A 22,270-nucleotide genomic window follows, 5' to 3' on the forward strand; every position below is an offset into this window, starting at 1 on the left:
AATAGATGTAACAAAATGCAGATTATTGAAATATAGTAAAACCTGAATTGCATGCTCATGTTACAATTTCAGAAAATATAATATATGACAAGGCGACAGGACTCACCGGTGTCATAAATCAACTTCCCTGTGGCATATTTAAGTCCAACAGCGTCGATAAATGGGCAGTTATGGGTTAGTCGCTCATGACTGTAATATTGTTTGGCTATTTTGAAAACAAAACATGAAATCAACTGCTGCAATAAGTTGATCATCAAAATTCATTGGCTGTTTCCAAAATGGAGAACTCGTTTTTCTCCTTTCACACCGGATTACTTTGTGTAATTACGATGAATTGCTCTCTGTATGCGTATGATTACTAGTAAAATACCATCAAAGGCATTTCCTATGCGTAATTACGTGAGATAACAGAGTAGAACTTAGTAATGCATTCTCTGAATACCAATTAGATGTTGTGTTTAATTTTATCTGTATTATTCGTAATTTAAGTCTGCTACTGTCATTCCTTTTTTCAATGTTCTTCCAATTCTTGTTCTGATGGTCGCATTGGCAAACGACACGTAAAAGATATCTTTTTGGCAAAATTTCTGCTTGATTAGTTTTGGCAACTGCTCTTACCAATTTACGGATAAAGGTTAACGATTAATCTCGAGTAAATATTACATTGCTACGTTTATCACTAGAAAATACCGACAGCTGCAGACGGAGCGCGATAACAGAGAACGAAATATCAGTTAACATTTCTAAAGCACGTATGCACTTACGCACTAAAGCAAACATACTTAAACTCATAAACCAGAGCTCAGATTTGTTTGCTCCCTGATAGATTTTCCTTTACTTGATGACTATGTGCATGCTAAGGGGACTTCTATCAATGAGTCATAACTAATCCTAGAGTCTGCTTTGTACTCCTAAGTGCAACTTATTATCTATACACCTAGGGAGGTACCGATGGCTTGTATCCAATATTTCAATGCCTAAATCGAATGGGTCGAAGATCAAGAAGATGAAGTTCGTTTTATCAGGATTTTTAGAAACATGAATTTGGTAAGCTAGAAGATAATTTGTTCGTAGTATAAATCTCTACAGGAGACGAGAGAGGAAGCTCTAACGATCTACGAGCACCCATATTAGCGTTTTGCAAATACAGTAGGCGCGTCGTTGGCTTTTGACCTTCCAGGTGATTTTTTTTTTAATAGACATAAAACCTCTCAAAAACTATTAGTTGTTGCTATATAGAGATTTAAAATTACGTGCGAATTTCATTGTACATAAGAAATACCAATCTGACTTCATTCAATTTTGCCACTTCATTTAGCTATGGGTCATCGTCTGTATGGTCATTCATGTGTCCTGTAAAATATGAAACCCAGTGATAAACAGTGTATTGTATTTGCTAGAAATAAACTTTGTAATTGAAACCACCATACAATATGCTGCGAGAAAACATGGATAGACCTCTGATTATAGCCATATTCCTTTTATTCAATTTCATATTCCTGCATAAAATTATCTGTAGTAACCAGAATGACACACACACACACACACACACACACATATATATATATATATATATATATATATATATATATATATATATATATATATATATATATATATATATCTGAATTTATGCAATAAGGCTTTGAATATACTGGTAACGTACCATGTTATTTAGTGCTTTTATGGGATATAAACTAGGTTTCATGGTCGAATTGTCATTTTTGCCGAGTCTCCTACTTGCTGTGTCTTATCTACAAACTTCCTCGATTGACTCAGCATACGTACGCTGTTGCGTTAAAACCATGTTAACTGTTTTTTGTTTTATTAGATGGATTATTTTACAGGTGTTTGTGAGGTCAGAAAGTATAGTCGCAGTGCAGCCCGTCACATTCAAAATATATTGAGCTAGTTATTTATGTTGATGTAAAAATAAATGAACATAATGGTTAGGTCATTTTTTAAAGACTGCTGTAACATAAATTAATTGAATAGCCTTCACTGCGTACGCTGTATGATTGTTGTTTTAACGTATGAGTAGTTATGGGAAACAATATCGAATGGGAATTTAACATTACTTTTCGGCCGACACGGAAACTAATGGGAATTTAACATGATGTTTTGGTGGTTCTGTACCTAAATTTTACTCTAATTAATGTAAGACCACAGATAAAACAACCTGCCAAATATATATCAACCGCACATCTGCATGTTTTATCTTCATCAGGTTTCCGTACCGCCAACCGTTCACGCCTTAGAAAATATACGAGTATCCCCTAACACTGGGAACTATTTTAACTCCGCCACCTTAGGCCCGTCAATGTATGCTTTCCAGGCACATTTCGCCAATATAACTGCACCACATTAACCCCCATGGCGACATAAACTGTATCTGCCAAGTCCCTTCCTATTTATTCCCTTGTGTAATTTACCGGTTTCCTACTGTAAATACTGCCACTGTAGTCACACCACCAATGTACACCAGTAGATTTTAATATTGACCATCTTACGACAGGGACATTCATTCGGTTTTGGCCTGAATTCACTACTAGTGAACCATGGCATCATGGAAACTCATTTACACTTCACTCCGTGACGTTTGCTCCTAATAATTGGCTAATTATTTCGGGCTTGGAATATTTCCATCCCGCCGAATTCCAATAATCACACAAGTAATCACACAAATCTAAGAATTAATTAAAACGGGGCGCTATAACCAAATGCGCATAATCCATATTTATTACAATATTATTTGCCGGTTTTGTTTTGCTATCGACTTAAAGAAAATACAGAACAGAATAGACCCTAATAGATTTGACGTAGGCAAAAAAGAGTAAAATATATGTTCTTTATCCATAAGTAAACGCTTCAAGAAAATCAACAAAGACACAAAAGCGTTTGTATTTCATCAGGTAGCTGCCGACCAAAAACATTTTATATAAAAATGGCGTCTACTTTACTAATACTCTTCTGCAAACCAAATTGTACATCAGTAATTATATCCTATTTAATTACCATTGAAGTCAGTCTTTGATTCAATATGCTAGTGAAAACATGTCATATACAGCTAAGCAATCTTATTCCTCTCTAATAATTCGCATCAAATTTATCTCCGTTTTGAAGGAGTAATACCGCTGCTAAATATCATACTGAATGTTTCAGCGTGCACTTGAAACATGTGGAAATGACACAGTAATGGCGTTGATTGAAAATCAAGTCAAAACTTAGAGCTTTATTCAATTATTTTACAGCTGCCCTAATTGTAATTGGAGTATCCAACTCAACAAATATCGGTCCACTTAAATACTCGGTCATACCTATCATTGTCTGGTAGGGCTGTTGCAAGTTTCCTAAATTGTTCATAAAAATAACAATAGTCATTCGGATAGTAATCGGAACACTTCGGACTTTTATAGAATCCCAAACTCACTTGTATTTTCTTTTCGTTAATGACGCAAATTTCATCCTCTTGATCTATTGTACACGCTTTTTCCCATTATATAATTCATCCTATCTACATTTGGATTTGAAAGGATTGTAATTAATCAAAGTAGTTTTATATACTTACCTTATTCTCTACGCTCATCATGAAAACAATAACCATTATCTTTAATACGAGCATTAAATTTCCCAACCAGCAAATGCGCCGTTCCTTCCTTCAGAATATCGATTTTCATTTTTGGGTAATAAAGAGCGTCGATGTTTAAACGTTTTCATCGACTGATTTTTGGTCGATTAGCATGGTAGTACTATCAGTAATGTGTTCTTCCGATTCCCCAATATCTCGTTGTATATCAGCAAAGAACGAGATCTTAAAATCGGGATTTACTTATGTTGTATCGTTGTAAAATTCGTATAATTATGACGATTAATTGCGTCTGTAACGAGAAGGATAATGGTCTATGAATGCGAAATTCTGTAAATCATGTACTATGACGTTTGTACTGAAGGAGAAATTAGTCGCAGTAAGCAGTCATAAGCAATGATACTTTATTTATTGTAAAACGTGTACTGAGTCCTTATATGCGTCACCTGATCTTTCATTTAAAATGTGTAATTCTATTACATATGTCAAGTAGGTGATTTCCAACACTGTTACTGCGATCCCTGACCGAGTCATACCAAAGACTTACAAAAATGGTACTAACAGGTGCCTCGCTTGGCGCTCAGCATTAAGAGGTTAGTGTTAGGACTGGTCGGCCTGGTGTTAGGATAATGTGACTAGGTGGGACATCATGCTACATGTCTGCGGCATGATGCCAAAGTGCTAGACATCACCAGAAAACTGTCAATGTAGACATCGTATCGATATGACTGAAAAATTGTTAAAGCTACGTTAAAAATCAAAATCACACACACACACACACACACACACACACACACACACTGTTACTGATTTGGTCACAGTTAGCACGTGGAATTGGAAGGTCAGTACTATTTACCTCGTCACGCGTGTTGAAGGTGGAGTGATTTTTTTGTTGTAATTAGCCTTTAGACATGTCCTATTAGTTAGATCACCCGCAAATGGTTCCGTTATGCGTGCAATGACTCACTTATACCTGTAGTTTACCAAAAAAATCGAAATGTGGAAAATTACTTATTGAGAATTGTTCAGGTGGAATATAACAAAGCAAATATAGTCATAAAAACTAAAATAACTTTTTTTCTGGTCCTAAACAAACAATCAATCAGAAAACTTTGTACAACCTGTGTACCTTTTGCCTGACCTTGCTTTGCATGTAACACAATACCTCTTCTGGCACATTTTGCTTTGCATGTAACATAATACCTGTTCTGGCACGTTTTGCTTTGCATGTAACACAATACCTGTGCTAGCACATTTTGCTTTGCATGTAACACAATATCTGTGCTGGTACATTTAGCTTTGCTGTAACACAATACTTGTGCTGGCACATTTTGCTTTGCATGTAACACAGTACCTGTTCTGACACATTTTGCTTTGCATTGCATGTAACACAATACCTGTGCTGGCACATTTTGCTTTCTTCCTAACGAATGTTCTGCTTGATACGCATTCATATCTATCTGAGCATTTGTTCAGTGTGAGTTTTGAACAAGTGTATCAGATCAAATTGCTGGAAAAATTACTTATACTGATTTGTATTTTTCTCTTCCATAAGCCATTGTACATTCCATGCCAGTATCTTAACCGTTCTGTTTTTTTCTCCTCGGTTGTCGGTTATGATTGTATCTCTTCAGTGACCTGATGTCACCATATTTAACGTAAATTATAGTGCTAGTGATGTACTTTGTGCCCTCTGTTTTGGCTGTGGTTGTGCCCGTCTCCTTGCCCATGTTCCTTTTGTTTTTCACTCTGTTCTCTCATTTGAACCGTCCATAGTGTTATATGTTTTTAAAACATTTATGAATAGCGTATGCATAACCCGAATGATCACCAAATCACCATTCTACCTTTACAGCGATTCTGTGAAAATGGTGTCCAAAATATGTCAATACATGCCCCAGGGGGAAGCGAGGACTCCGTTGATGAAGAAAATGTATACAACATTGTCCACACAACTGAATATGATCCTTACACATTTCTTCTCATACATTATATGATGCCGTTTTCAATAGGTTGTTATGCATATGAATCAAAATAGTCCAGTTTGTTATCAAAACTTAGACAGCTACCCAGTGTTCATCTGGTCAATGAATGTCGTCTGCGTTCATATAGGCTCTAATGTCTTTGGATTTCCGATTAGACAACTTATACTTGGCGCACACAGCTGGATTCCATGGCGCGTACACGAATTGTGACGAGGAGATTGTGTAGTTCCATGGCATCCATTAGACAATATGGTTCAAATGTAATGAGCGGCGAAGATTGAAAAGACCGACTTTTTATGTTAAGTATGTCAGGGAAGTAGGTCGAGGTTAAGAATGATTCGTGCTCTGATGTAAGAGAGATTCAGTGCGTTCCGTCTCAATGTAAATCAGTGGTGTTTTAGACTAGTAAAAAGTCTTTATACCGCTAGTTCAAGTTCTTCTTTTGTTCATGGAGAATCAAATCTTCCGCAAGCTAAGACTCCATGTTTGCTTTTTGATTCATAATCAGGGATTTGTCGTGTTTTAATTGACTTGGATGATCGACAAATATTTCGTAAATCATTTCATCAACGCTTTCTCATGATCTGACCATCGTTCCAATACTTTTTCATATGATCCTTCGTCCCCTCGCCCGCTCTCTTACTTTGAACTTGTTGTTGGTGCTTCTGCTGTTTTTGATGATTTCTGTGATCTGTTTCCATCACAACGTTTACCATTAAGTATCCAATTCACAGTATATGGTCACTTTTCTTTGACTGGTGATTTCCGTGCTGAATGACCACACGCAGTTGGCTGTCCCGTTTTCTAAGATGAAAGAGTCCTTTGTTAGTGCCTTAATATGTGGTGATAATAAATCCCCGCAAACAAAAACCTCCTCCTTAGTCATATTGTTGATACTCATTTGACTCGTGGCGACAACCAGAGCTAACATCTTAAATAATTCTTCTGGATAATCTGGTATACAGTGTCTTGTCGGCACGACTGACTTCTATACTGGATACGTTGCAGTGATATATCTGGCAAAGGTTTAGATCAATAGCTCCATTGAGATTTGCATTGCAGATAATGCCAAAGAGCAAACGTTTAGGCAACTGACTCTGAAGCATATAATCGTTGATAATATATAGAAATCCAGCAACAACAGTAAACGTTGTGAATACCATCTGTCGCATGGAATACTTAACAGTGTTTATACACATAGTCTGACTAATATCGTTCCACATTATAGTTAAACGTACACACGTCACACGTACAATCTTGTAACTTCGATCCTGGTTTTGAACATACGTCACACGTACAGTCTTGGAACTTCGATACTGGTTTTTATACACAAGTCACACATACAGTCTTGCAACTTCGATGCTGATTTTGTACACACTTCATACGTACAGTAATGCCAATGTGTGTATGTGAGAAAGCCTACCAGTAGCTTCTCGAGGGTCGGTGGTTCTTTCCGGAGATTTCCCGGGTTCTTCCTCCACCATTAATACTGGCCGCCATGTATAGCCTATCGTGTGCTGAAAATGGAGTTAAACCCTACAACAACAACAACAACAACAGCAAACGTACAGTATTGCCACTTCGATACTGGTTTTGTACACACGTCACACGTACAGTCTTGCAATTTTGACTCTGGTTTTGAAATCCTTAGCATTTGCCATCCAACTGATAACTAAGTAACATCTACTTCGAATCAAGTTTAGACGCACATTCATTCCTTTTAACAAATACTTGTCCTATAATCATCTCTAAACACAAACGATTCATCATTTCTAAAACCGTGGACTTGTGTAATTTACGTTTTTTGATCGTTACATGGTATTTTCAGTCTGCGACGGCATCATCAGTCAACACATCGCCTTTGAAATGGCCTAGCATGTTGAGTTTACATACTGCGAACGCTTGTAAGTGTGTATTCTTGGCTTTGTTTCTGGAAGTGAATATATTCTTTGGATAGGCTAGGTAAGTGTAATTGTAAGTGTCCGTACTGCCATGGTCTAGATTGTTTTCAGGCATCGAAAAAGATATACAAAAAACAGCTGACAGGAGCCACTCTTTCAGACTCAAGGGGAGTTGTTGTGATAGGCAACACTCGATGGTATTCTACCCACTGCGGTCTTGCATTGTTATCATCATGGATGGAATGGCATACTGAGCCAATTCAGTTATGGAACATTTGCAAGATTAGTATGTCAACTTTTCTGTTTTTTTATTTAGTAACATGAAATATTAATGGTTCCGCCTGTTCTTTGCATCTTGCCGTGTCTCTGTTGTCTTAATGATTTCCTTAATTCTTTGTCTTTGATGCTGTGTGGGTGTCGAAGCCTCTGCTTCGAGGTGTATGTGATTCAGTTTTATGGACGGTACAGAATGATCTTTCATGCCAGGATCAGCATACAGTAACACCTGTTTAGGATTATGTCGATCAATCATCACGTATATGATGAGTTGTTTGCCTTATTCAAGCACATGCTGTTTCAAACCATGTAATCCTTGGTGGGCGAAAGGATCGACAACCGGTACAACATTAGGAAAGACCTGTTCTAACTAATCCCCGAAACTATGTAATCGTTGTTGAGCTACCCTTCCGTACATGGATACAAGAGTTACAAGCCATCCAAGAATCCTTTGGAAAAAAAATTCCCTGGTACGTTTCCGTCGGCGAATACAATAGTTTGTACGTAATCTCCTTTTACACTAAGATGCTTACTATGAAAATACGGTGTACGGATGGGGTGAAAACGCGGATGAACCAATATTGGATGCAATCACGTTACTACATCTGAGCATACACACATCAAATTTAGTTCGCCATTCGACCTAATGGGGTATCGAACAAGTTTGAAACAATATACTGTTGTTAGGATGCCTTTCAGATGCAGAGCTAGGTCTGTTTCCAACCAGAATAGCAAACAAAGAGAAAAATTGATAGTCTTTTGTTGTCGGAAAAATCCCTTCTTGAACGATGTGGGCGCGTAGAAAATGATATTCACAAGTTTGTTGGTTTTAGTGAGTGCGTTGTAAAACTAATATTGGAACATATTCCACATCGTATTTGGTTATATGTTAAGCATTATTCGGTAAACAGCCTTTATTAATCTGTAATTTTTCTTGCAATTACTATTTTATCTTATATCTCTATTAAAAAACGACGCAGCCTGTGTTATAGCCTTAACTGTATGGCATTATAGAGTTGGCGAGATTTCTTTTCTAAAGTCTGTTAAAGCGAAGGAATACAATTTATGATATTTAACATGGAACACTCGGACCAGACATTCTAATACGCATTTGGACCAAAACAGAGTGCGGGTTAGAACCCTCTGTGTATGCACAAAGTGTGTGAGCCCTCCAATCTGGACTCACCATTTAAGTGACTCGTCAAAACAATATTTACGACCGATAGCGATTATGAATATACAAGTGTGTGTGTGTGTGTGTGTGTGTGTGTGTGTGGAACGCTAATATTGCTTGATATAGAAATGGATTGGAAATACTTGCTGAACAGAACGACTGTCGCAGAATCAAGTGGTAACATGCACTCAGAATCCCTGGAAATACACACGGAATAGAATAGCAACATACCTCAAACTGTCAAAATTGAAATTGCTGACAAATGATCACTGGGAGGTTTAACTGTTCGACAGGAAAGTCGTGTCACGTACACACAGATCTTTCCTATAATGTTAGTTTATTTTATACTTTTATCTTATTGTTTATTATAAGCATGACAACACTGCTTTTTCGTCTATCGCGAGTAACAATGATTAAATTGTATTGCTAATACTTCCTCGCATATTACCACCTGATTGTGACGTTGAAACAATTTACGTTGTTTGAAACAAATATGGGATTTATGTCCCAGTTAAGAACAATGTTAGCCCAGAGAAGAATGAAATACCATCATGTCTCTGGTCAGCTTGATATTTTCAGCCTTTTTTATTTCTTTAAATTAAATTGTACGGTTTGTAATACATTCCGACACATGCAAGTCACCGTAAACTGAGCATAGCGATTGCTCTAAAATTAAGTATTTGTCAACATGGGCATGAAGGCGCATTTATTGATCTAAAAGTTTTGTTAAAAAGGTAATGCCAATATAGATTATAAATGTCTCTTCAATCCAGACTGCTGAATGCTCTTCATCATTGATGTCAAAACAAATTCCAGACAAAAATTATTAATTGCTATGTAATTTTTTTACACTAATGACCAGGTACTAAACTGGACAGAGGCCAGGGACGTCAGCTCAACGTTTTTCGGGGAGGGGGAGGAGGGGCAAAACTTGGGGGGGGGGGGCAAAACTTGACGGTCTTGTTAATTTTGGTATATAGCCTACTGCAGTTTTACAGCACATGCAAATTCGGGGGGGGGGGAGGGGGCCAGAATGCCCGCCTCCCCCTCCCCCAATGACGTCCCTGACAGAGGCCTTAATCATAAATAACAATGTGGCACAATTTGTTTAATGCGCGCAGCACTCAATGTGACATAACAGCGCGCTACATTCAGTCCGGATAGGACTTGATGACACCTTCAGGTTGACCCCATCCACAAATATCCAGGTACTTTGACTTTTGATTTGCCGTGTGTATTTCTGGGGGCGTGTATGAAATTACCTTCCAGTGAATATGGATGTAAGCGGATCCGAATAAAGTGTTATAAAATTCTAAAAGGTGATACCCATTACTGAAGTAGTTGGTACTTAACAACATGACTGTATGACTTGTACCTTAGTGCAAGGTGAAAGGAAGTTTCATAATTCTGAATGCGTGAGGCATGCCTGTTTCATTTATCAGAATGTGTTGTTGTTGTTGTAGGGTTTAACGCCATTTTTCAGCACACGATAGGCTATTAATGGTGGAGGAAGAACCCGGGAAAACCCCGGAAAGAACCACCGACCCACGAGAAACTACTGGCAAGCTTTCTCACATACCCAGATTAGCCGAATCCGAGACTCGAACCGACGCAGAAGTGAGATGCAGTGATCCGTAACGGAGAGCGCTTTAGACCACTCGGCCACTCGGGGCCCCTATCAGAATGCGAGAGGCATGGCTGTTTCATACATGTATGAAATTACATTGTTGTATGACTTGTAGCAATTCTGTCAAAAAATATTTCTTTTTCTTTGAAAAGCTTTGTTAACGTTGTAATTAAAAGACGATACAAACAGTGTCATTTATTTGTATGGATCATACATCAACCTAAGTAAATACACTTACAAATTTAACTTTACTCGTAAATTTATTTTCTGTCCAATGGAATACAAAGAGACAAAAACATCGATGTGAGTATATAATATACTTGAGCAAATACGAGTACTCTTCAGTCAAACTGTACTTGTGATATCTCGACTTGGGCTATCTCGAATTTTAAAATGCATTTCAATGGATAATCGATCTATTTTTATGGTACATAAAATATCTCAATCATATTGAAAAAAAATTAAAAGATATTGGCTATAAAATGGATGTGGCTAGAATCTTTGTTACAAAATAAAATTAATATAAGATGATACGTAAAGTGATAGGCCAATAAACTGGTACCATCAATTCATGTAATAAAACATTACAAGTTTACAACTATGCTAACCTGAAGTCTAATTATCCAGTGGTCTTCCAGCACAGGTTTTTGTTTTGTAGCCATCACGCTCCACGTGCTCTCACTTTGAATTGTATTTTGTATATGTTGACTACACGATATTGCAAGATAAGTTTACAAACCTACTAACGTGTTGTTTTATTATCAAGTTGTCTTCTTGCCAAAAAGAAAACTTGTTTTGCGACCACCACGCTCAAAGTGTTGTCACTTTGAAATGTCTAATGGCTATTTTCTTTACACTATGATGAAAGACATTCGCAAATTGCCACTGTTAAAAGTTACATTGAAAAGTCTACAATTTTAATTAGGAGAGAATTCAGCCAGTCGAGGAGCTCTTGTATTGTCGTTTTGATACATTGTGAATTTAGTTCTTCACAATGTCCGGAGGTAATTGCAAGTCAATTCGTTATAGCTCATTACTTTAATTTTAATTGCAAAGTAGATTCATTATTGATCATTAATTTTAACTCAGATTAAAATGATAAAGAGATGCAATATTTTTTCCAAGACAAATTTATTTGATGTACAGGTTCCTACAGGCTGCATATCTGAATTGCTGTTGTTGATTATCCATTCATTCATCATGACTACAATACTGTTGTTGATTATCTGCGTATATATCATGATTATTATACTGTTGGTGATTATCCGATTATACATCATGATTACAATATTGTTGATGATTATCCTTGTATATATTACTTGTTGTGATTATCAATATATACAATCACGATAACATTATTGTTCTTGATTGTCTGTATATACAGTATCATTACAATACTGTTGTTTACGACCACTGTATTCAATATGATTCAAGGTCTGTCGTTCATTACCCGTGTATACATCATGTATACAGTATTGTTGATTATCCGTGCATATCACATACATACGATAGTGTTGTTCTTTATTTACTTATATGGTATGGTTACAATACTGTTGCTGATTGTCCGTGTATGTATTATGATTACAGTATTTTTCATAGCAGTTTCGATACAATGTGTGTCATGTACTCTTTACATATATGGATACGTTATTATTTTACATATGTGGATATATTATTAAATTGCAACGATAGTTGGAAAAGGCCCTTGTTTATCCATTGATCTCTGTCTATTGATATATTCTTCCGTAGAAATGCTGTTTAATCTATTTTAATAATAGCTGTGTTTCAGATCTGCTAATATCGTTGTTACCGTTTTGATGTACGTGCATGCAATTTATTTTTCTGCGCATTTGCCGTTGTTAAATTAACTTTGCTGAACCCGGAGTTATAGATAAACTTATTGTCGTGCCCTTCTTATGTAGACACAGTCTTTCCATTTCAATCCACTTCTTATGTAGACACAGTCTTTCCATTTCAATCCACTTCTTATGTAGACACAGTCTTTCCATTTCAATCCACTTCGTATGTAGACACAGTCTTTCCATTTCAATCCACTTCTTATGTAGACACAGTCTTTCCATTTCAATCCACTTCGTATGTAGACACAGTCTTTCCATTTCAATCCACTTCGGGGCCCCGAGTGGCCGAGTGGTCTAAAGCGCTCTTCGTTACGGATCACTGCCATCTCACCTCTGTCTGCGGCGGTTCGAGTCTAAGATTCAGCCAATGTGGGCATGTGAGAAAGCTTGCTAGTAGCTTCTCGTGGGTCGGTGGTTCTTTCCGGGGTTTTCCGGGTTCTTCCTCCACCATTAATACTGGCCGCCATGTATAGCCTATCGTGCTGAAAAATGGCGTTAAACCCCACAACAACAACAACAACATCAATCCACTTCTTATGTAGACACAGTCTTTCCATTTCAATCCACTTCGTATGTAGACACAGTCTTTCCATTTCAATCCACTTCTTATGTAGACACAGTCTTTCCATTTCAATCCACTTCTTATGTAGACACAGTCTTTCCATTTCAATCCACTTCTTATTAACCTCCAAATTAGCACAGCCCATAACTTGATAGGTTTGCTGGCTCTGTATTGTATTCGATCTAACCAATCCTTTTCTTCAGTGGCAAGGTCTAAGTGCTTTATTGGATCAGTATATTTATTACTTTTGACAAGATTTATTGTGTTTTAAGTGTCACTTCAGTGAGGTTATAAGGAAATTTAAATGTCACAAAGTCACGAAAGGAAGATTTAAACATACGCATCTATTCTAAAACAGGAAAATGCTACTTGATATTACCATTCTGTTACAAGTAAAAAATTGCTCAGTCTGCATCTATCTTTATAAGTCAAAACAAATTCTTACAATCACATCACTAACATAGTTTTAACCGTATCCTCAAAGTAAGATTATATTCTCAAACAAAATGAACCAGCTAATTAAATATCAGGTCTTCTCATAGCTATGTTAGGTCTAGGGGTGTAGCAAAGTTTGGTCTTGGGAAGGAGTAGGCAATCTGCGGTCTGTGACATAGTTTTATCCGTTTGTTTACACCAGAGGGTGTGGCTTTAAAAATCATTTATCTGGCCCGTGCCCTTGTGGAAGTTACCTAGTTCTTGTCTAGGGATTATACGTTTCATGTGGCAACATTCGGTCCAGGTGATTACACGTTTCATCTGACAATGTTCGGTCTAGTGGTTACACGTTTCATTTTTAAAAAAATTGGCCAAAGGCTTACAAGTTTCATTTATAAAAGTTCGTGCTTGAGGTTACGCCTTTCATGAAACAAAGTTCGGTCTAGAGGTTACACTGCAACGTTTAGTCTAAGGGTTACACAGCCAAGTACGGTCTAGGGTAGTCAGAGTTTCATCTGACCCTTGCCACCCCATTTTTGATATTTGGACATTTATGTTGGGGTGTAGGGTCACAGTCCATTCCCTATCGAAAAGTTGGAATTCGCCGACACCAGGTCAAATTTAAAAAACGACGTTCTTTCGTGTCGTCTGTCAGCGGATTAAAGACATGACGAATAATATGCTCACGATTTTTGAAAAAATAAATCATATTCCTATCGATTTCATGCAGGTATATCTCGATGAAAGATCGTTCAAGTTTTCTGGGCCGGCTAGTAAGCGGCTACCCCATGCCATCACCAAATGGTGTTGGCAAATTCCAACTTTTCTAGGTCCAGTAGTTACGCTGCAACTTTTAGTCTAAGGGTTACACAGCAAAGTACGGTCTAGGGGTTACACTGCAACGTTTAGTCCAGGGGTTATACAGCAAAGTACGGTCTAGGGGTTACACTGCAACGTTTAGTCCAGGGGTTATACAGCAAAGTACGGTCTAGGGGATACACTGCAACGTTTAGTCCAGGGGTTACACAGAAAAGTACGGTCTAGGGGTTACACTGCAACGTTTAGTCCAGGGGTTATACAGCAAAGTACGGTCTAGGGGTTACACTGCAACGTTTAGTCCAAGGGTTACACAGCAAAGTACGGTCTAGGGGTTACACTGCAACGTTTAGTCCAGGGGTTACGCAGCAAAGTACGGTCTAGGGTTTACACTGCAACGTTTAGTGCAGGGGTTACACAGCAAAGTACGGTCTAGGGGTTACACTGCAACGTTTAGTCCAGGGGTTACACAGCAAAATACGGTCTAGGGCAGGGGTGGGCAAACTACGGCCTGCGGGCCGCATGCGGCCCGCCAAGGGCTTTCATGCGGCCCGCCAAGGGTTTTCATGCGGCCTAGGAACAAGTCATCATTCGCACCGACTCTGTTTATGTTACTCTGTTTATCAAATAAATGTGCTTCTTTTGAAGTTTAAGTTTTCGAATATTAACAACATATTAACAACTGAAAATTAATTATGATGTTATTTAGAAAAACCTTTTGTTTTTGCTATTTCAAATATTAATTATTTTACTTAATGAACTATGCGGCCCGCGACAAGGTGTAAATTTGTGTATGCGGCACTTGCACTGGAAAGTTTGCCCACCTGTGGTCTAGGGGTTACACTGCAACGTTTAGTCTAGGGGTTACACAGCAAAGTACGGTCTATTGGTTACAATGCAACGTTTAGTCTAAGGGTTACACAGCAAAGTACGGTCTAGGGGTTACACGTTTTATGATGAACGTTAATGAATATTTTGTTCTTTCTGAAAGATTCTTACGAAAGCTCACAGAATACCATACAAGAGTACAAGACCCTAAAGTTGGGGCGTGGGGAGGGGGCTGTAAATGTAGAGATTGCAAGCAGATACTCGTTCCCGTCAAACTTTATTTAAGTTTTCATCTACAGCATTACTTCATTCCAGTCTGTTGATTAAAACGGCAGCACTTAAAGCAATAATGTTCCACTATTATCTGTAATTTTTGTTGCCTATCAAATTTAAATGGTCTACCTTACCTTATTTCAACAGGTGAGCTATGACTATAGTTTATATTGTTTAAGTAACCTCAGTAAAGCCATAACACGGTCGAATCGGCTCGCACCTTAATTGGTATATGTACATTCAATTTATTTCCTGACCTTCTGAACTCATTCCATGGAGAGAGGACATACTTCTCAGTTTGTGTGAAACTATTAAGAAAAACGGTCACTACGTTGGTCGTAACAATTGCATGTTCCTTATGTGGCGATCGAAACTATACATGCACTCTTATGTTGTTTTTACTTATCTACCTTCCAGTCTGCGTCAGTCTCGCCATTTTACGTTAGACAAGAAAACCAAATGAGGTATGCTTTGTACATCGTAAACATTCCTTATAGTAAAATTACGGGATAAAAGCATGCTTAGAATCGGACCCAGCCATCTTGAAAAACACCTTGGATTCGAGATTAGTCTTCAACCGAAATTTTGCTCTTAGTTATGTTTGACGTAAACAAGTATCATGCCAAAGATAGTAAAGTTGCAGCTCTTTGTCTCATCTGAAATAATCGTCCTAGTGGCTCTGAAGTTTTAAAACACTTTGACCGATTGCTTTTATTGACCGAGATGCAAAGCGAATAGGGAAAAGCCCAACGTGATCAAATGCCTGTGAGGGATGGTGAGATTGATGACTGCCTACTCACGGAAGAATACGGTGTTCGATAGAATAAATATATTTACAACTTTTATTCATCAGAATTTGGCGGCGCTCTGACAAAGAGTACGTTCTATTTTGATGATTTGGCTACGTGTTTTGCTGTCATGTGACATCTTTGGTCCTACCAAAATGTAACCGTGATTTATAATCGCATCGACAAAAACAAGATAACAAAATGGAGGTTACAAGGGACCAATATATTCAGCCGTAATGTAACGTAGCAAAATAATGGACCGGATGCTTATATTTTTGTACCTACTCTACCCTTTACTCAAGTCAACAGAAGCATGTTTCCAGCATACTAATTCTCGGTCGGAGCTGGTACAGTGCGGCCAAAACACACCCTATCCCATATTTTAGACTTCAAGCCAATGTTTACACTTTAAATCGACGGAGGCTAAATGTGTGGTCAGGTCACATCTATCCATTTTTGGACAGAAATAATTTCAACATGATTATTCTTTACGCACAAAAAATATTTGAAAACCGCTCATAGAAATATTACAGCCAAACAATTATGTTGTCATTGACCAGAGTAATTTGTCTGTCATAGGAAACTCAAGACCGGTAAGAATTATGATGATTATTTCCTGTACCCAACAAGTTTTTATCACTAACACCCTTCTTCCTTTCCCTTCATCAAGCGTGCGAAAATTGCCATTAATATTCATTGTCCTCACTTTTCTTCCTATTTCCGGAAGAGACAATTGCAAGACTTTAAAGATAACAGACTTATGGCTGGCACGCATTCATTCTATCAACTAGATAATTACTGCAGCTCTCCTTCTGAAAGTGGCAAAGCTTCAATTATCAGTGTGAAAGATCAGAAGAAAACTGGTGTGAAGAACTAAAGGAGGAAAACAATGTTTAATTATAGGGAACAGAATCTTCGTCATCCGATGTCTGAATGTTGTCGCAAATTAGTAGATGCAGTCATTCGTTGATTAAAGCGAATATATTTGCATGCATATGTGCATTGCACATGCAAAACAAAAAAAAAAAAAAACAAAAAAAACAAAAAAAAAAAAAAATAAAAACAACAACGTGTCTTTGTTTTGTTGTGTTGTCACTTTAAGGAGAAGAAAGGCGAAAAGTGAGAGAACTTAACCTGTATGGAAACTGAAACGTTTGAGTAAATGACGTGGATAGATTTTCTTTCCTCTTTTCAACCACCTGTGATATCTGATAACAATATAAAATCAAGCCAAAGTTCGTCTTCTAATAAAGGACGCAGATTACGTCATTTCGTACGTTTCTAACCATAATCTCAGATAAATAAATATATATTTATTTATGCACACCATGTCCCAACGTACTTTGCTTATTTAAAATAATTGTATGTACGTACAATACAAACCTGAACGCAAATTCCCTTCTGTACTGAAAACCACAACCAGTTCATTTTATGATTGCACCTATCCCCTTTGTAAACAGTTGTAGAAGGATGAGTATTTAGTTTCCTTTGTCGTTAAATGTTTGACTTTAGTCCGTATCAAATAACAATAAACAACATTTATTTTAAGTAATTCGGGGGCATATTTTATTGAAAGATCACATTGTATATTGAAATCCCGAACTGAACACGTTTAGTCGGAATGAATGTATTTTATTCAACAAACAAATGTTTTCTGTCACTGCATTTCGGTATAAATAATTAAAAAAATTACTTAAGGCGGCAGCTTTTTTAAGCCTGTAAATATTAAATTCATTTATTGGATATAGTCTGTATGATTGTTATGATATTTAGGTGGACTTTTTCTTACATTACAAGTCAGCAGTCACACGCAGTGATATAGAATACATCACAACTTTGGAATTTCTCTCACTTTTGTTCTGACTGTCTGTATCTCTCTTTCTTTCTGTCCCTCTCTTCTCTCTGTCTCACTTTTCTCTGTCTCTGTCTTTTTCTCTCAATCTGTCTCTCTTTTTCTGTCTCTCTGACTATTTGTTTGTTTTTCTGTCTGTCTCTCTTACATAACCTTTTTCTAATGGATATTCAATGTCACAGATACCTAATACATACAAAGTTAAATTGTAAAGGGTGTGTCACAAAATTCTCGATTACATATACTATTTAGAAATTGGTTAATTAACGAGTTGAATTCTTATTATACTCCCAGCTATCTGTATCGCTCCAGTGGCCTAAGTGGTTAGAGCGTTCGCCTCGGAAGCGGGAGGTCGGGGGTTCGAAATGGTTCTTACAGCAACTTCGCTAGGCGATCAACATTAAGAGGTTAGTGTTAGGAGTGGTCAGCCGGGTGAGATAATGTGACTGGGTGGAACATGATGCTACCTGTCTGCGGCATGATGCCTAAGTGCTAGACACTACTATAAACTACCACACTGCATACATCGTAGCGATAAGACTGGAAAACTGTTAAAGCTACGTTAAAAAAAACAGATCTCTCTCTCTCTCTCACACACACACACACACACACACACACACACACACACACACACACACGCACACCCCTCTATCTTTAAAAACAACGAAGATTCGGAGGTGGGTCAAAATGTGGGTGCCACATCTGTTTTTTAACTAGACTGAATAGTTCCCAAGGCCGCATAATTACGTTCGAATGCCAAAAGATAATTAAATATGCGAAGTGCTAGGTAATTTAAAATCTTTAAAATCTTTTGTATAAAGATTGTACGCTTTGAAAGGTGTCTGATCCGAAACCATTGCGATGAATATACTCATCATATCAACCATGTCCAACGTATTCATCCGCATAAGAAATACATTTTAGTCACAGATATCTACATCGTATATTAATTTATAATAGTGTTTTAAGTATTTGGGTTAATTACGGTTTGCTTTTTAATTCTTTAATTATGTTGCTGATCTGTGCTATAAAAAGTGTAGATGTACATTATCCATTCTAAAATCAAGGTTATTGCCATGTTCATATCAACACCATATCAACAACTAATTCGAGGTATTTGAATGGAGATTATGTCAACATAACACGTCATACGACGAGAACATCTGTACTCAAGAGATGTCACGTACCCCCTAGTTGTTGACTGGCCAATTATAAAAAGTCAAGTAATGACTGTTAAAGATATTTCGTAATACAGAATAATTCGAATACCTGGAACCTTTTCTGGTCATTCAGAATTGTTGATCTGATGCATGTTTAGTGGCTGTATATAGAAATTAAATACCCAGTTCTAATCTTATAGTTCAATTTTAGGAAGAGACGATATTTATTTATTTATTTATTTATTTATTTATTTATTTATTTATTTATTTATTTATTTATTTTTTTATTTATTAATCGTTGCAGAGCAGAAAGCATTTATTCCAATCAATCAAACATTACCTTGCTGGATTACTGTGAATATATATATATATATATATATATATATATATATATATATATATATATATATATATATATATATATATATATATATATATATATATATATGTATCTATATTCAAGGACTTTGATATTGAATAACTTATTAGATTTACCTTGATGTAAAACCTTTGGATATTAGAACCGCATTTCTTTAGTAGTGCTAGCACATAAGGATATTAGAACCTTCATTTGGAATTCATTATATCGCTTCCCGATTACTGTGATATTGATAGCACATTTAGGAAATATTATAGGAATTCTAGCTATACTGTAAGTTATTTTTTATTCTTTCACTTTGTTTGATATGATATTTTAGGGAAATTGATAAATTTATATTTTGGAAAGTTAAATGCTTGTTTTGGTTTTATCTTGCCTTGTTGCATACTTTAAGCCCATTATACGTAACAAAAAAAAAATTTGATTTTTGTGACAAAATCCATTCAGTAGATTCAAGTTGCACTTTGAACAATAGGTTTCAGGGGTGTATAAAATGGTACTGTCCTAAATTGTTCTCAAATTTCGGATGTCCTTTTTATCGATTAGGGAATAGGGCCCATTATACAGAATGTTTAAAAAATCTGTGTATGTAAACGTTTTTGTGGCCTTGATTTAGTGGATTTGAGGAAGTTTTTCAATCGTGAGACTTCATTATTTGTGATTCGCGATGTGGAACGATTTTGTACTGTCACAAGCGGATTAGATCGTGACGATACAACGTTTCCACTTCACTCGTGAAATGTTTCGTTACCGTAACACAGAATCGTCAACATTCACTATATCTCGTGTATTTATTTTTAAATAAGAATCATTGCTGAAACTTAAACACCATTAATTTGGACCTGCATTAATTAAATTAGCATCGCATGTCTTGTTCAATAGAAATTATATATCTACAGTTTAGAAATATCATAGGATCAGATATGAGATAATTTAATGTTGTCAAGCGGATTTGTCAGATAAAATATCGTCGTTGGTGCAGTTGGCAATTAAAACCTAGAGTTTGTTTCAAGGTCCTTCAAATGACGGATATTCGACTCTATCCACTTCATGGGTGAAAAAATGCCATAAATGCGTGTAATCACGAAGTGTAACACGAGACTGAAATTTATGCGATCAGCTAGAACCATTAAAACAAAGAACATACTATTGTGGTGGGCAACAGAACGCAAATCCAGTCATGTACAGATCATACAATAATGGCGGGGACCAGAATGCGAGGGAAGTCTTGGGATATTTCATTACAGAAAATAAAGCAGCTAAATTTAAAGAAACCAGGAATTAAAGCCTTGATTATACGAATACGAATTGACTGTTTCGCCAACCTAAGATTTGTTTTAATATATTCCAGTTATCGATCTGGACTGAGGAAGATAACCATTTTGTCACTGCAGAGACGTCATTGGAACCAAAGTCTAGTCGTATTAATGTAAAAACGTCATTGGAACCAAAGTTTAATTTTATTAATGTAGAGACGTCATTGGAACAAAGGTCTAGTCTCAATAATGTAGAGACGTTATTGGAACCAAAGTTAGTCTTATTAATGCAGAGACGTGTCATTTTCTTATACCCCTATCAATGAATACAGTATCTTTATATTTAATCAAATTGTCCTACTTTTGTGAATTGGCAATATATATTTTCATACAAGGCGCTTGAAGAACATTTTGCAGTTTAAAATGAAAATGTAATATTTATTTAAACCACAATAATGATGTGTATGCCATTTATTGCTTAAAAGAGATTCCTTTAAAGACCACCGCTTCTTTGGCCAAGTGGTTAAAGCGTCCGCCTTGGATGCGGGAGGTCGTGGGTTCGATCCCAGGCCGAGTCATACCAAAGACTTATAAAATATGTGCTAACAGCTGCCTCGGTTGGAGCTCGGCGTTAAGAGGTTAGTGTTAGGACTGGTCGGCCTGTCAGGATAATGTAACTGGGTGGGACATCATGCTACATGTCTGCGGCATGACGCCCCAGTGCTAGGCATCACTAAACTGTCACACTGCAGACATCGTGGCGATATGACTGAAAAATTGTTAAAGCTAAGTTAAGAATCCAAATCACGCACACACACACACACAAACACACACTCTTTAAAGACTCCACTGCTGTGGGATAACACAAAAACAATTGTTGACTAAAACACATAACCAGATTATAAAAGGATATGGTTGAATCCAATACAAACAGCCGGACTCTGATATGGCAGATCATGATATATGTTGTTTGTTCTAGTTATTAATCTTAAAAGATTTAGACCTAGATCTGTCTGGGCATTATGAGACGGCCGATCTGGATGTACGCAGTTTAGTTTAATTCGATTTATAAACGAGTCTTTGCGGTCAGTTTGAGAAAGAAACAAAACTGGAGATGGACTTTTGTATCATCTGAATGTGTCTTCTATGACTTTCTCTTGAATAACGACATGTATGTCAAATCAAGGATTGCAGGAGTTTGGTCTGGTTTCATTATACTTTCCCAGGTAAACATGTATTTAGGTAAATAAATAAGATGGTAGGTTCGTTGGTTGTTAGTAGATAAGTTGGTTGGTTAACAGTAGGTTGTATTTAATATTGACTTCAGATGCAAATATCTTGTTTTGCATTTACATTCGTTTGATGCTTTCTTAAAATTGGATTATTTGCTATTTTTCGGTAAGAAAAAAGGAAAAAAGAGAATATTTGTTCAGCTCCTTTTATTAGAAATAAAACTAATATTTATATAAGCACATGGGTTATATTAGAAATTATTTAAAAGGATATTGTTTGT

General features: G+C 36.7%; 1 protein-coding gene across 1 annotated transcript in view; it reads left to right on the forward strand.

The window, feature by feature from the left end:
* Nucleotides 1-22,270, forward strand: part of LOC149798823 (protein FAM124A-like) — a 70,009-nt gene that overhangs the window by 733 nt on the left and 47,006 nt on the right. The gene's annotated exons all lie outside the window — the stretch shown is intronic.

Source organism: Sinohyriopsis cumingii, chromosome 5 (genome assembly GCF_028554795.1).
Source record: "Sinohyriopsis cumingii isolate HCF-2022 chromosome 5, ASM2855479v2, whole genome shotgun sequence".
Classification (NCBI taxonomy): Eukaryota; Metazoa; Mollusca; class Bivalvia; order Unionida; family Unionidae; genus Sinohyriopsis; species Sinohyriopsis cumingii.